We start from the raw sequence: 8,370 nt of genomic DNA, 5'->3' as shown, positions 1-8,370 counted from the left end.
TTGTCTATTGAATATCAGGCATTTGTTGTTGAAATGTGTTTGTAGATGCTTGACAGAGGAAATAATAGAAATATTCTGAATTTTCAACAAATTGTTTTGTTGCGAAATTAGTTGACTGCTATCGATATGAAAACAAAAACAAAAATACAAGACTGGTTACGCGCACATCGTTGAAAACATGTACGAAAGCTAAAAGAAGTATGCGAAGAATACCGTTAGAACAAAATGAGTATGAGCACATGCACGTGTATGATAGCAAGCAAAGAGCTCATTCATCAGAGAATATAGAAAAGCATTTATAAATGCCTGTAAAAAATTTATATTTTTTTTAATTTGGTAGTTAAATGTGTTTGTTGTATGAGATAATTAATAAAACCGTATTAATATCGGGATTAGAGTTATTACAATTCTAATTAACTAGAATATATATCACTGGACAAAAAGTTGTCAAAATGCTTGTTAGACCCTGGACTACTCAAATTTAAAATCGTCATACATTTACAAAACTGAGTATAGGATTTTCGACACAAAAATTTTAAATATTCCCCGTCCAAAAATAGCATTTTGTCATATTCATTCTCTGTGTGTATTTAACAAAATATCTCCAAAATTGTTCCGGCAATTTTGCAATTTTGGTGCAATAATTCTGTCAATTTCAATTTAATTTTTTGTCAATACACCAATAAATTTGTTACAGGTCATTGATAGACTGCAACCAACTACATACAAATTTTTTCGTTCAAATTCAAAAATATTTGTTGAGGATTAAAAGTAACGTTCAACAACAAATATTTTGAACTGTTGGATGCTCAACAAATTACTTACAAATTATGTTATTGAGAACACAAATTATTTGTTGCCTTCTGATGGTAACGATTGCTAACAACTTTTTTGTAATAATGGTTATTAAAAGTACAAATTAGTTTGTTGCAGGAAAATTAACAAATTTTGTTATTGGTTTTCCAACAAAAGTTATTGGTTCTCAAACTTATTTTTATCTATGTAGTTCGAATTATTCCACTTCTATAGTAATAAAATTTTGAATTTTGAAACTTTGAAACTTTGAAATAAAATTTTCTACAAAAATAAAACTTTGACATAATTTTCTATAGAAATAAAATGTTGAGGAAATTTTTTATAGAAATAAAATTTTAACAAAATTTTCTTTATGCACAAAGTTTTGACAAAATTTACTATAGAAATAAAATTTTGAATTGAAAATTTGATATTTATTATGGAAATAAAATGTTGACAAAATTGCCTATAGAAATAAAAATTTTGGTAACATTTTCTATAAAACTAAAATTTTGACAAAATTATCTATAGAAATAAAATTTTTGGCAAAACTTTGTGTAGAAATAAATTTTGAAAAGTTTTTTATAAAAATAAAATTTTGACAAAATTTTCTATAAAAATAAAATTTTGACAAAATTTTGTATAGAAATAAAATGTTGACAAAATTTTCTATAGAAATAAAATTTTGACAAAATTTTCGAAAGGAATAAAATTTTGACAAAATTTTCCAAATAAATAAAATTTTGACAAAATTTTCTAAATAAATAAAATTTTGACAAAATTTTCTAAATAAATAAAGTTTTGACTAAATTTTCTATAGAAATAAAATATGGACAGTATTTTCTATAAAAATTTTGACAAAATTTTATATAGGAATAAAATTTTGACAAAATTTTCTAAAAACAATAAAATTTTGACAAAATCTTCTATAGAAATAAAAACAAAATTTTCTATAGAAATAAAATGTTTACAAAATTTTCCATTGTAGTAAATTTTTGACAAAATTTTCTATAGATATAAAATTTTAACAAAATTTTCTATAGACCAAATTTGCTATAGAAATAAAATTTTGACAGAATTTTCTAAAGAAATAACATTTTAACAAAATATTAATTTATTTTAATTTTTAGTTATAGAAATAAAATTTGGACAACATTTTCTATAGAAATAAAATGTTGACAAAGTTTTCTATAGAAATAAAATTTTGACAAAATTTACTATAGAAATAAAATTTTGACAAAATTTTTATAGAACTAAAATTTTGACAAAACTTTATAGAATTAAAATTTTTAACAAAGTTTTCTTTATGAATAAAATTTTCACAAAATTTACTATTGAAATAAAATGTTCGCAAAATTTTCTTTATGAAAAAACTTTTGACAAAATTTTCTTTAGAAATAAAAATTTTGGTAACATATCCTATAAAACTAAAATTTTGATAACATTTCCTATAAAACTAAAATGTTGGCAAAATTATCTATAGAAATAAAATGTTGACAAATTTTCCTATAGAAATAAAATTTTGACATTTTCTATATAAATAAAATTTGGATAAATTTTTCTATAGAAATAAAGTTATGACAAAATTTTCTAAAAAAATGACATTTTGACAAAATATTCTATAGAAATAAAAACAAAATTTTTTTATAGAAATAAAATCTTGACAAAATTTTCTAAAAAAATAAAATTTTGACAAAATTTCCCATTATAATAAAATTTTGACAAAATTTTCTATAGAAATAAAATTTTGACCAAATTTGCTATAGAAATAAAATTTTGACAGAATTTTCTAAAGAAATAAAATTTTGACAAAATTTTAATTTATTTTAATTTTTAGTTATAGAAAAAAAATTTGGACAAAATTTTCTATAGAAATAAAATATTGGCAAAGTTTTCTATAGAAATAAAATTTTGACAAAATTGACTATAGAAATAAAATTTTGACAAAATTTTTATAGAACTAAAATTTTGACAAAGTTTTTATAGAATTAAAATTTTTAACAAAATTTTCTTTATGAATAAAATTTTGACAAAATTTACTATTGAAATAAAATGTTGACAAAATTTTATGAAAAAACTTTTGACAAAATTTTCTTTTAAAAATAAAAATTTTAGTAACATTTCCTATAAAACTAAAATTTTGATAAAATTTCCTATAAAACTAAAATTTTGGCAAAATTATCTATAGAAATAAAATTTTGACAAAATTTCCTATAGAAATAAAATTTTGACAACATTTTCTATATAAATAAAATTTGGATTAATTTTTCTATAGAAATAAAATTTTGACAAAATTTTCTATAGAAATAAAATTTTGACAAAATTTTCTATAGAAATAAATTGTTGACAAAATCTACTATAGAAATAAAATTTTGACAAAATCACTAAATCGACTCAGAATTTAATTCTAAAACGATTGGTATACATACATAACAAAACACAAACTTATTAACCCTATACCACAGTAATGATGAAGGGTATAAATACAGCTATATCTAACTATAAAATAGTTAAATTGACATCACTGTTTCTCATGCTCATAGAAGACGGGGATAGGTCTCATTTAAGTTAGAATATCTTAGACTCTCACATTATCTCATTTGTTTCGAATATCTCCAATTCCAGTTTCTGCTCAACACTATAAAGGTCTCTTATCATTGAGATGAACATTCATCGAGGAAGAGAGAAATTCACCTGCTGTAATATTTCTGTAGTAGTAGAGAACCATCTCACCTAATCAATTGTGATGTGTATCTAAGATTTGGACTCTCTGAATACGTTGTTGGCAGATTCGGACGTTTACAAAGTATGAACTATTACGAATATAAGTCAATTATTTAATTAAAAAAATCATGTAATTTAATAGAATCAATTAAATTTTTAATACAATATTTCCTTTAAATTCAATTGCGAATTAAATCTAACAAATATTGGGGATTTTTTTCTTTATGAGAGTTTGACGTAGGTGAATCTTAGATATACACCACCATTGGTTATGTGGGATGGTTCTCTATTATTACAGAGACTTTTTGCGTACGGTGTTGGCTATTGAAATACAGCAGGTAGTGGTGAATTATTCTCTTATCGATAATTACGGCTCATTTTTGTGTAAAGCTCAATAATAAAATAGATATGATCAATACCATCTGTGCGTTCTTCTTCCTGTACTCCCATGTACATACATATTTTTGTAAGGAGTACAAGAATTTACACCACTGTACTGTACAGAAGAGATGAACGTATTATGAGGCTGGGGTAGTAAGCCCTCGCTCTGCTACTGATGATAGTGATTTCGTTGTTGCCGTTACTGTAGCGTCCGTCCGTTTATCTGTGGCTATGGATGTTGATGATATTTAATCGTTTAGCAGTGGATTTTCATTATTCTCGTTTTTTTCGTACCCTGTAATTGTAATACGTTTGCTTTACATTTGATTGAGTTTTGTCTTTTTTGGATGCGTGTGTTTTTTCTCATTTTTCTCCTTCCTTTTGTTTTGTTTGCCGTCACCGCCACCACCCTTTTCATTCAGCTTTTCTTTAGGCTTTTATGGTTGACATTATTTTGAGCTCTTTTTGGGACAATGCCAAATCAAATTGTCTGATATGATTTTTTGTAGATTTCTCGATTTGTGTGTTGTTTTGCCTTGTTTGTCTCTATCGTAGATTGCAGCAGAGGGGCAGCCACAATGATGATTTAATCTAAGTCATTTCCCCCCACCAACAATGGAGTTTGGTGTAGAAATACGATTCTTGTCACCGCTATCTTTGGTTGGGAATGATAACAGTTTGACAGATTTCTTATCCGGATAAATCAATATTGGTTGTAATGAAATGAAGTCGAAAGTATTATAGCCTACCATCATCTACTTAATGGATTACTTGACTTCCATGCTTCCTTTACGTTGGCGAATTTATTGAGAACCAAACAACTATTAGGAATAAGAAGTCAATTGTTCAAAAGATATCATCTGTAAAGAAAATGCCAAAAAAAGATGTTTTATTAACAACGTGGTTAATTATTCAATTTTTTATGGAATATTTTTTCAAATGTAATTAAGATTTTAATTGAAGAAATAATGGCGGTATTTTTTTCCATACAATTTTTTTGTATGGTTTGTCTGCTTTCTATATATGTACAGTGAAGCCTCTCAAAAATTTACCATTACCGATCTTAATAACGTAAAAAAGCACTGTTCCTCTCTTGGGAATTCGGTTTCACCTCTCGCTGCGTAGTACACACCAGGCCTAAGGATACTCTTAAAAGTGGACAACTCTCAGAAGTGATTTGCGTGATGTTTCGTGATACGTTTACCAAACCAAAAATTTACAAATGACTTTTGAGAGTTGTACAGTTTTAAAATGTTTCGCTGTGTTCCCAAACTTCTTTGAGCCTAAAAAATCATTTCAATATTTCTCCTAATACAGTTTTACACCTTTTGTTATTCCCCATTGGCGATCTAAACCCGTTAAATAGTATTTCTCTCTCTCTCCCTCTCCCTCTCCCTCTCTTGGCAATTCAATAACACCCCTCTCTGTTTATACACACACCAAGCTTATGGATGCATGACAAAATCTAATTGCGGTAAACATTTTTTATGTCAACTAAAGATATACAAATCGCTAATTGATGGGCAATTTGTATGAATTCTCCCCTCCCCACTTGCCGGACACCAACCATTCACAATATTCCTTGATAAAATTGTTCTCATTGCTTTACACCTCTCAGACATCAAAAAAAAAACTTCACGTTCAATTACTTTGATATGCCAAAGGGAATATTTCCAAATGAATAAGCCAGAGAGTGTGAGTGAGTGAGCGTGTGAGATTGGCAAAAAAACAAGAGAGAAAGAAGAAAAAGCAAAATGACTCCCACTTTTTGACCTCAATAAGAGGGTTTAAGTGAATTCTTGGTATAGGCGGTGGTTGGTAGGTAAAATGGCCTTCATTGAAAGTTATTTAAGGTGCTTCATTACACAACAACAAATAAGCTACGAAACATTGGAGATCGTTATGCCGATGCATATACATTCACACCACCACCTATTTGCAAGTAGCACTAATTAATATATGTGAGTGTACATGCATGCATATATCTACCTGTATGCGAATGGCTGAGTATTTCTATAGTACATTGAACTGCAACTGGACAAAAATAAATGCCACAGATGTCAAAAAAGCTTCGGCTCTTCGAGTCACTGACCTGTTTGATAATTTCGAGGGCGTTAATTTTCGACACTAGAGAAGTTCAATCAGGAGTTCATCAATACTGCATAGCTATGAATAATGTTTAAATTAAAGAAGGTCATTTCCAATTGAAAAATGAATAAGACGTGAAGAAATTAACAATAACTTAAATTATGTTAAATAAAATTATATTAACCTTGAATTAAATTAAATTAAATTCACAATAAATTACATCAAATGAAATGATTTTAAATTAAGGTCTTAACAATTCTTAGTTCTTAAATTTCTAAACATTTTAAATATGAAATAATTTGAGTTCACCAACTTTCAAATGCCAATTTTGTGGCTATATACTGCATATGTTGGAGTGTGTGAATATCCTTCAAAGGCGACAAAGGACATACCCAAAAATCTCATTTTTGCTGTGACACACATTTTTTATACACTCATATTGGTGTATAAATGTCTGTATATATGTATGTCCTAGATATCCTCTAGAATTTCAAAGGCTCAGTTTGGGTTTCTATATGCGGTGGAATGATTCACGTTAGTCACTTTGATAGGTAGATTATGTGGTATGGTCTGGTCTATTATTCGTATCGTACCCCCACCAAAAACATTGACATAAACATTTTTATTGGTAACCCAGTTTTGAGGTTTTTGTTTTTCTTTTTTTTTTTGTGAACCAAATGCGGCGACAGTGACGAGTATAACAAATTTCAAATTAAAACCATTTTAGACAAAGAAAAGAAAAATACAATACAGCAAATATGCCACCAACAGGCATTAGAAGTCATATAGACAAACAAATAAGAGGATCCGAGCGCGGCAAAGCATATTTAATGAAAAGTGTTAAAATCGTATTTAACTCAACCCCTCGCTCTCTCTGCATATGCCCTCCTACCCAAAAAATGCCTTTTCAATTTCTATCACTGTCGTTTTATGAACACAAAGCTAGCCAGCCAAAGCAGCAGCAATGGTCTCATAAACGTCAAAGGCAATACTGAACGACACCGCTGTCACCACCATCGCCACTTACTCTTCACCATACATACCAACCAACCAACTCATTATCAACATCATCACTATAGAAATCATAAAAAAAACGGCAAGCAACAAAAACAACAACATCAACAGTGAGCGACAACATTAAGAGCGATGAACAAAATTAAATAAACACATTTGTATGTACAATTTAAAGACCATATAAATAATGGAGCAACAACAACAACAACTATCAAAAATGAAAACAAAATATGCAGAGAGGAAACAGAGAGTATAACAAACCCATCAACACTCATATACAACATACTGTTCACTCACTCATTCACCACAAAGAGCAAGAAGAGCATGAAACCTATGAAAAAAAAGAAACAAAATCCCCCACACTGGAACTCGTATTCACATGAACTTCGTTGGTAAACAGTTATGCTGCTCAGGCCACAACAACACGAAGTGTTTGCTAGGCTTTACTACTAGTTTCCGTTTGCTTGTGCATGAGTGTGTGTGTACGTGTGTGTGAATAAATGTGCATATCGTTCATACATACAAATCATGGAAGAGCATAAAGAATTCATAACTGCAGAACATAAACGCCACCAGAGTCAATAACATTACCCTATATAGGACCACATTCCCCCCACCCCCCATTTATTGGCATCTGTCCCTTTGACACCAGGTCCTTTTGATGTTGTGTGTTGGATTTAAAACTCGCTTACCACACCATGCAGTGGTTAAATAAATTCTAAAAAATAAAAATACCAAAATAAAATATAATTAAAAAGAAAAACTTTACTTTGTTCGTTATCAATATCTGATGTATTTAATTGAAATATGCATCTTTAGAAATGGCAAACACTTTTGCGTTGAAAGAAGATTTCAGTTTTTCCTACAACGAATCTTTGTTCAACACCCTCATTTATTTTATGGACTTTCTGTGGTGCTATTTTTCTCTAGCAGACAGTACTACTAGAGCCCACTGTTTAATTCTTCTCGTATTCTAAACTTTAGCAGTCTCTAAAATAATTTTAATTGTGTTCGCCCTACGTAAGGGGCGATAAAATGATGGAACTGTCAGTACTCCCGATTATTAGAATCAATTTTGTGCCTTTCAACCCTTCTCCGCTATGGACATAAGATGCCCATTGCAAGTCATTGTCTACGTATCGATATAAATTTTTTACGCAAAATTATATCTTCACCTTTAAGTCGATATATGTTATGACATTGACTAAAAGAAGCAAACATATGATTTGCAATCACTGTTGGCCCTCTATTTGACCCAGCGAGCGAGTATCATCATATCATTCGTCTCCCACCCTTGATGTTTACTTGCATTGATCCCCTTATAAATGTCGTTTGTCGCTTCATCCACAGCCACGAGCGAACATACAC

This window comes from Haematobia irritans, chromosome 3 (assembly GCF_050003625.1).
Source record: "Haematobia irritans isolate KBUSLIRL chromosome 3, ASM5000362v1, whole genome shotgun sequence".
Lineage (NCBI taxonomy): Eukaryota > Metazoa > Arthropoda > Insecta > Diptera > Muscidae > Haematobia > Haematobia irritans.
This window is presented reverse-complemented; position numbering follows the sequence as displayed.